The following is a 9,914-nucleotide window of genomic DNA, read 5'->3' on the forward strand; positions in this document are numbered from 1 at the left end:
CCTTGGTTAGATTTATTCTTATATCCATTAATTTTTGAGGTCATTGTGAGTAAGACTGGTTTCTGAATATTTTTAAATTGAATTTGTTATTGTTGTATAGAAAAACTACTGATTTCTGCATATTTATTTTGTATCCTGTTGGTTTGTTGAAACTTTGTCAGATCCAAGATTATTGTAGTGAAGTCTTAATCTGAAAGTATGATTTTTTCTGTTCTTTGTATAGCTTTTTACACTGTTTTTCATCCGACTATAGTCCCTTTAATAAATACTGAGTAATTGTTAAGAAAATTGTATATCTATATGTAGAAAACCGAAATCAGATCCCTATCTCTAACCCTGTGCAAAAATCAATCAAAATGGCTTAAAGAACTTAATGGGAAATTTGAAACTTTGAAAGTACTAGAAGAAAACAAAGGAAATACTGTACAATATAAGCATAATCTACATATAACCTAATGACTTAGGAAATGAGATTTCATTAAATTAAAAAGTTTCTGCTAAGAAAAAATTATTAACAGAGTAAAGAGACAAACCTACAGAATTGGAGAAAAATCATTACTAGCTCTTCTTCTGATATCAATTAAATATATCCACAAATATACAAAGAACTTAAAATTTTAACATCAAAAGAAAAAAGTAACCTAATTAATAAATGGTCAAATTAATAGAATATATTTTTTAAGAAGCACAAATGGCCAATAAGTATATGAAAAAATATTCAGTGCAAACCAAAACTACATTGAGATACCATGTCACCACTGGAAGAATGGCAAGCTTTAAGCAATAATAATAATAATAAATAAAATACTAGTAAATAAAACACTAATAAATATAATAATACTAACTATAAATGGTAGTAGAATGCAATGAAACAATAATCCTTATTCATTGTTGGTGGGAATGTAAATGATTCCAGATATTATGGAAATCAATATGAACGCTCCTCAAAAAACTAAAATAAAACTGTGTACCAGTGGGTAATGCCTATAGTCTTAGCTATTCAGGAGGCCAAGATCTGAGGATGTGGCTCAAAGCCAGCCTGCCCAGGAAGGTCTGTGAAACTCTTATTTCCAATTAACCACCAAAAAGCCAGTAGTGAAACTGTGAATCAGGGTAGAGCACCAGCCTTGAGTGGAAAAAGCTAAAGAACAGCATCCAGGCCCTAAATATACAACATTTATATACATACACATGGATTAAAAATAGAACTCTCATACAACTCAGCTTTATTACTAATCAGTATATACTGGAAGGAATGAAAGTCAGCATACCTATGTTTATTTATAAACTCAGCTAAATGGGGGAAAATTTAGTATATAAACTTAGTATGTAAATTTAGCATATAATGAAGTGGTATTTGCAGGAAAATAGCTAGAACTGAATTAGCTGAATAAATCACATTCAGACAAGTATCACATGTTATTTATTTATTTATTTTTGTCAGTTGTGAGGCTTGAACTCTGGGCCTGGACTCTGTCCCTCAGCTCTTCAGCTCAGGGCTAGTGCTCAACCACTTGAGCTACAGCACCACTTCTATTTTTTCTGGTGGTTTATTGGAGATTAGAGTCTCATGGACTTTCCTGCCTGGGCTGGCTTTGATTCGTGATCCTCACATCTCAGCCCCCTGAGTAGCTAGGATTATAGGTGTGAGCCACCGGCGCCCAGAAAGTATCACATGTTTTATCTTCTGTATCATATGTGGATTCTAGAGTAAGAGAAAAAAATATATTATGAAGAGGGCTACAAAAGACAGGAAATTAAGGAGAGCAGAAGAGGAAATAGATAAAGGAAGGGTAGTGGGATAGATAGTTTAAAATATGTGACATTTGTACATGACAAGGTTACAAGATTTGTTATTCTCTGGCTAGGGGCATAGCTCAAGTGGTAACATGTATAAGCAAAAGACTCTGAGATTAAATCCCAGTTCTTCCAAAAAGAAAAACAAATATAAATCTCAGATAATTATAATTCTATAATTAATATATACTAACAAAATTATGAAAAAACCCTAAAACACCATATTGGCATAAAAACCTCAGATATTTAGACCAGTGAAACAGAATAGACAGCAATATATTATTCACACATCTATAGCCAATTATTTTTTAACCAAAGTGGCAAGAATACAGATGGAAGACAGTCTTTTCTATACATGGTGCAAGAAAGTTGGATATTCACATACAGAAGAATGAAACTAAACTCTTGCTTCTTCCCAATTACGTAAATCATCTCAAAATGTATTAGAAATTTGAAATGTAAGATGTGAAATTATGAAACTGCTAGCAGAAAACATGAGGAACAAGCTGTAAGACATTAGCATATTAGAATCTAAAAGAATGTTTGCATAAGACCTTACAGGAAACAAAAGCAAAAGTAGACAACGAGAGTATACAATTGCAGAAGTTTCTGTACCACAAAGGATACCCTCAACAGAGTTCAAGAGAACCTAAACTACTGGAAAATGTTTACACGCTATTCATGTGACAAAAGGTTTTGTTCTCAATGTACAAAGTGTTCAAAAACTCAGTAGTAAACCCACCAGGTAACTCAGAGTTCTAAATAGGAATTTCTCAAAAGAAGACATACAAATAAACAAAAGTTAGATGAAAAGTAAGTGCTCATCATCCCTAGTCATGGGCAGTGCAACTAACCACGGTGGGGCAAATATCACCCCAGTAAGAATGGCTTAATCAGAAAGACTAAGGATAACAGTGCTGGTTAGGATGTAGTTAAAGGGAGCCATGGAAATTAGTGTTCCTAGTGTGGAAAACAGGATGAAGCTTCCTCAAAAAAGTTAAAAAGTTTTTACATATGATCTAGTAATCCTACTGCTGGGTCAATCAAATAACCAAAGCAACACGTGCACATCCCTGTGTATTGTGGAATTATTCACAAATGCCAGGAAATGGGAATACACATAAGTATTCATCAACTGAGATATAGATTATGTAATTGTGGATATGTAATTTCTATACATACTGGAATAGTTTTCAGCCATAGAATAATGATATCCTGCCATTTAGAGCATGGTGATTGAATTCTGGGTCAACATGGAGCAATGTGAATCATTATGTTAAGTGGAATAAACCAGTCAGAGACACTCAAATACCCTATAAATTCATACTAAATGTTTAAAAGTTGATTTCATTTTGAGAGTGGAAGAGGGGTCACTAGAGACCAGGAAAGTGGGGGGAAATGGGACCATGTTAATTAAGAGGTTTTAAGTTATAAGGAAAAGAAGTTCTAGGGATTGAACTCGGGGTCTTATACTTGCTAGACAGGCAAACTTTTTCACTGATTATTTTTGAGGTAACATCTCCCTTTATGCCCAGCCAGGCCTTGTCTTGATGCTCCTACTTTTGCTTCTCTTACTTGTTAGGGATAACAGGCACAGGCCACTGAGCCCAGCCTTTGTTTCCCACCCCATAGCTGAGAAGACCATTTCCAGCTATTGATGATTAAGAATTTACATTCTTCACAAGCTTCTACTGAGATGCTGAAATGATTCCAGGGAATCTGTTTATGTGTCTGTTTTTATTTTTTATTATCCAATAAAAAGAGCTTGTATTTTATATTCTGAGAGATAAAGATGTTTTGTTTGCAACTCAAGTGTTGGCTTATTTGTTGATAAAGCAAGAAAATGTAAAAAACATTCTAAAGATGTTTTAAAGCAGTCAATCATGATAGAGTGTTTATTTTCAAACTATGGTTCTTAAAATCTTGCAGAACCTCTTAGAACCAGCCTTCCTTCCTTCCTTCCTTCCTTCCTTCCTTCCTTCCTTCCTTCCTTCCTTCCTTCCTCTCTCCCTCCCTCCCTTCTTTCCTCACTTCCTTCCTGGTACTAAGAATAAAATTCAAGATTATACACTCAGTCCTTCTACTTTTCAGTTTTTTTTAAAGATAGGAGCTCACTAACTTTCACCTAAGTTAGTTTCAAACCAAGATTCTCCATTCTTTCCCTGCGGAGTGGCTTGGATTATAGGCATGTACCACTAGATTGGTTTTTAACTTATAACCATTTCCCCACTGGGAAATGTCCTCAATTGCTTATTATGTGTCTACCCTTCTATATTTCTTCTGTTTTACTCTGATCTCCAGGGTGCCATTTTCAGCATTCTGTGCCTAAGATATCTCATGCTTTGGGAAAAAAATGTAAAAATTCTTTCTGCTTTCCAGTTCCAAAGTATGTTAGTATGTCAAATATTTTCCTGGGTGTTATGCACTTCTCTTTTAATTCTGTGTCCTTTGAGACTCTTTAGGTTAATATTATTTTTCTTTGTCCCCATCTTCATAAGCATGAGCTAAATTACTTGACACCACAAATCTGCTATTTGAAAGAGATGAAGTATTCTAAGCTGGGAAAATATGTCTCTCATTTTGATGAGTGGCAGAGAATCAGATGAAATTATGGTTTAGTTAATGCTCACAGTTTGGAACATCAGTACTGTGTTGAAGTTACTGTTTCTCATCAGGCTTTACAGAGAGGGCTCCATCTTCTGGATGAGCTTTTATTTTACACAATAACACAGTCACATAATGGAGCAGACAGTGTGATGTTTCTTCTTTTCCTTGTTGGAACTACTGTCTTTGTTGCTCACTCTATCTTCTTCTTTCCATGTCAAGTGGCTTAGTAGTCTAGCTCTTTGCACATAGTAGGCTTCACATGTTCACATTTGCAGTTGAGTTTTTTCCTTGACCACATGATTAAAACAATCAGGTCATCAGACTGAAACAAGTAAGTTAGGCAAAGCAATAGCAAACAGAAAGACTAACATTATAAATAGCAGGCAGAAAAGAATTAAGACACTGAAATAGGCAACGGGCCTAGGAAAGATTGTCAAAACACCCTTACCAGAAACATTTGTCCAGAACTAATATAACTATTCTCAGATGTTTTCTACTGGAAAGATGAAAGGAAAAGAGTTTGAAAGGAAAACAAGACAAAAAGTTGTTCCTAAGTACCTACTACAGGGAAAATCTCATTGTATTTTAATTTCTTCAAAAAAGACATCATAGAAATGTTATAAACAAACAGAATCTCAACTTTTTTTTTCTTAAATCTCATAGAAAATACAGTGGTGGTACAGGTTTTTACTTCTCTTTTTCCCTTTAGTTATTTGAAATAAGACAAATTTCTCTATTTAGTACAATGTGTCCATCCAATTACTTACACATGCCCAAAGTAGCATGGCGTCCTTGGGCCTTGTAAGAGAGAGTAGTAATTAGAACTGGATGATCCCATTTAACATTGAGGTTGATGTTGGGCCCACACCCTTGTTCTTAAAATTCAGAGAAAAGTTAAATTGGTACGAAAATAAATCCTCTTGACCCATTTCCAACTTGGACATAACATTTTAGTATTTTGGTTCTTTTGATGTTTAACATCAAGTACTGTGATGTGAATAACAATGGGAGCCCTTTTGAGAAAATCAGATGAACTCAATGATTTATAATGTTGATGCTTCAGGTTAGATTCAGGGAGGTAGAGCTTTGTGCTTTTAGGCTTCAGGTCCAGTGCCCCCAAGTCAGCACACACAAAAGTGGCTGGACAATGGATAGAGATTTCAACACAGCATACATAGGTGTATCTGTCTACATGGTTGAAAAAGAACACAATTGCAAATGGAAAATTTCAAAGGTAGAATGTAAAAACGAATTAGGAGCCTTAGAGGCTATACTATTTTATTTCATCCAGTCATAATTTTTCTTTAAAAAATGAAGCTATTGTCAAGAAAAGAAAAATAACTTGTCGAAGACCCCATTTTTGGGGTCACTTTCTGTCCACATGGATTTCAGTGACTTTCGCTCACAGTTGTACTGTTACCAACACTCTCTGAAAGTGCAGAGAAGATTGTGACTCGTGCCAATGAGTACAAACAAGGAGAAAAAGATCTACAGGAAAGCACCACTTAACAGAGGAAAACCACACAGTGGAAGCAGTGGGGATTTCCCCACTGCAGCTGAAGCTGCAATCAATCTCTCAGAGACCATCTGCCCTTGTTTCAAAAAACATTTCTCTTTCACCTCAACCTCACAATTATTCCTTCTTGCAAAGATATCAGAAACCATTTTCCCTCCCTCAAACTCAAGATGAATTTTCTTAAGCTTGATAACTCCATATTCAAGTTTAGATAACAAAAATTCATCTATAAAGGTCAAAATGAAAAAGGAAAAGGTAACTTTTTCTCTTATATTCTGGCTGTTTCCCAAAGGCAATGAGCCAACGGTAAAATGGAGTGAGGAGTTTTGAAAAAAACAAGGGAAAAATTGATCGATTAGTCAAAGATAATTAAAATAGTCTTGTTGCTCTCTATATTCCTATAGCATTTCTACATTTCTACATTCTGACAGCTTTCTCATCAAATGCAAGGACAAGAACAGAATAGCCTTCCATAACCAAATGTAAAATAAATGCTTCCAAAATATTAGGTGAGGCATGTTTAATGGAGTTCAAAGTATTTTGTGTTATAATTGGTCACTGGATTGATGGTAAGATTCCCTCATGATATTTCACATTATTGAGTGAATAACTTATTTTTGACTCTAAAAATATCTAACTAACGTTGAGGTCCAGGTCAAGATAACCTAAAATTATCCTGGAATAAGTTAGAATACTTCCTCAATCACTCTGTTTGAACGACTTTGAATAAATTAATAAATAATAATCTGTATTTATTATGTAGCTGGTTTAGAAATCCTGAAAGATTATGGGACATGAAGGTTTTTGAAAGAGGTTATTTGTAAACTAAAAAAAATAATTCTGGTAAAGAATTATAAAACTATTGACTTGTAGGAACAATTATATAGACAAAATACTCTTAAGTATGGACTATTTTATTATAATGCTAATAGATGAATTAAATATCTTTTGATGAAGGAAATGAGAAAAACTGAAATAAAAAATTAAGTGAACCATATTCCATAGGAGTAGAATGTAACAAGAATCATAGAATATACAGAATATAACAAGCATCTGGAAATGGCTACCAGAAAGAGTTTATGGAAAGTACATATAACAGAGCAATCAAATTATAATAGAAGTTCTTGGAGCACCAGCTGTAGGTGAGAATATGGGTTAAAGGTTTAATAAATTATATCTAATTTAATTCTTAAAACAATTTGTAAACTACTTAAAGATAAAAAGTTAAAATATATAGTGCATTATGTTTTTATCTCCATTTTACAGAAAAAGAAAATGCCAATCAAAATAAACATTTATCCATATGTGTAGGAGTTTGAATTTTTGCCTGTATCTGTCTTAACTTCAGACCTTTTAATTTAAAAAAATGTTTATTAGAATAAGTTAATTGTAAGATTTACAAAATGTACATTGATCAAACACACCCCACCTGCTCTTCCAATTCCCATCTTTCTCCACTCCACTTTTCTAACTTTTGGGTTATTATAATTTTTCCTTACATGCTTATAGTATACTTATATACTAATTTTCAGCCCTTCTTTCATTTTGACCATTTGATTTTTTTCTGCACGCATTTTTTAAAAACTTTTCTTAAGGAAATATTGTCTCTACACCTGTCAAATTAAAACCAAGTCTTCCTATATAAACAAATCCTTTCAGCCTAAAATCACATTGAGATTTGAAATACATTTTTAGATGAGATTATATATACATATTTTATATATGTACATATTATACAGCATGCATATGTACATATATACTAAGATATTAATAGATTACCAGTTAAAAATCATAGTCTAAATTTGAGTACTTTCTACTATCAATATATTTATACAAGATTGTTGTTTAAAAAAATATGTCATGCTTTTACCCAGAGTTAGTATTTCCTAGCATAAGCATATTTATATTAGATTAACATTCCACTGGGTTCAAATATTTGATTTTGCTTCAGTGAATGCCTATTAGTTGCATTAGAAATCTGTTTTTGACATTTGCTATTTAACCAGTCCATTACGTGGTCAGTTAAGACTCACCAGCTCAAGATTTGTCCTGGCTTGTCCCTGTCTGAACAAATGAGGTTATTATTTTTCCTGAAACTCGCTCCAAATTCAGCTTATATTTTATTTCCAAGCTCTTAGTTATTATTAGTTGTTTGACAAATGTCAGTGTGATGAGAAAACTGCTGCCACCTGAAAATTCTAGTTCTCAGATCAAAGAGAATCTCCATTTGTGTGTGTGTGTGTGTTCCATTAAGTACTTCTTGAAACACAGGGCTCTCATCTGTTCTGCTTATGGAGAGCTAGGGCTCATTTTTCAAACTAATAAGATCTTCACCAGTTTCTCATTATTTAGGAAATCTTTCACAGATGTACGTAGTGGATGTTAGAAAGATGAATGATGACCTTGGGAATTCATAGCATAAGTACTCTTGGCAGGTATAGGAAAGGATCAGATAGAAAAGTGCTATGTAATTGTAACCCTTCTGTACGGTATTGTCACAATAAAATTTTTTTTTAAAAAAGTGCTATGTGAGTTGGCTATGAAGGCTTTGGAGAAGCATATCAGAAGAGCAAGAACAATCACTAAAAGCAATCTTGAGCAATTTGAATTGATGGGTCTATCTTTTGTTTACTTTTCTGGTGGAAATTAACTCCTATCTGTTTGTCCTATACAATAAAATGTTCCTCCTTTTCCTGTAGATAGTAGCCTTTGCCTTTAGGTCTCCATCATTCCATAGACAGTCCACGTTTCTTGGAGAACTAATGGGGCCAGGAAGGGTGAACTACCTATGCCAGAAGTCAGCATCTTTTTCTGTAGGATGATTTCAGTAATAAAGGAGGATTTTGAAAGAGGCAGTGGGAGAGAGAGAGACAGAAAAACAGAGACAGAGAGACACACACACATACACAGACAGAGACAGAGGAGACAGAGACAGAGGAGTTTCTGGGGGACTAACTTCACGAAATCAGCATAGTACAAACAAAATAATCTTAAATCTACTGATAACAGTTCAGCCTTATGCTACCTCTTTGAGCATTCTTTAGACCACTTTTTATCTCAAATCCTGCTACCTGGTTAGATGCAGTCAAATATAGACATAGTGTAATTTATTCCCTTAGAATCAGTTGGTCTTCTGGGACTAGAACAGAGAAACTAGAATGTAGATACAAGATACCACCCCCCCGCCCCCCCACACTTGCCAAGGAAATCTTGAGTTCACACTACCCTCATCTTCTTGTTTCAGGTCATGCTAAGTTCTGGACTGTTGTTATCACTAGTCTTCAACTTGATTTTTTTTTACAGTTTTAATCTTTTTTATTGTGAAAATATTGTACATAGGAGTTACAATTACATGGGCAAGATAATGAGTACATTTCTTATCAAGCATTGTTGCCTCCTCCTTTGTTTCCCCTTCCTATCCCTTCCCATCTTCTTCCCCCTTCTATTTGCCCTCTCCCCCCCCACCAAAGTTGTAAAGTTCGTTTTTCAACATAACAACTTGTACATCTCGTTGTTGCAATGGATCCAACTGTATCCCTATTTAAATGATTTGTTTTTTCCCTTCCCCTCCACAAATTATACCAATATCAAATACAGTGAAAGCAGAGGTCATACTGTGGGGGAGGGACATACAAAGCAACAAAGAAATTATCTTATAAATGTGTTAGAAACAATCGCATGAAAGAAAAAACATTTGAATACTTATCTTGGGGTTCATTTCACCTAACATCAACTCATCTGACCTTTTCTGCTTGTCTCAGACATATACTAGTTGTTGCAAATAAAGGAAATCATGGGACCTATGTTTCTTTGGGCCTGGCTTACTTCACTTAGCATAATTTTTTCCAAGTCTTTCCATTTCCTAACAAAAGGGACAATGTCATACTTTCTGACAGAGGCATAGAATTCCATTGTGTATATATACCACATTTTCTTGATCCATTCATCTACTGAGGGGCATCTGGGTTGGTTCCATATCTTAGCTATGGTAAAT

This window comes from Dipodomys ordii, unplaced genomic scaffold (assembly GCF_000151885.1).
Source record: "Dipodomys ordii isolate 6190 unplaced genomic scaffold, Dord_2.0 Scaffold41, whole genome shotgun sequence".
NCBI lineage: Eukaryota > Metazoa > Chordata > Mammalia > Rodentia > Heteromyidae > Dipodomys > Dipodomys ordii.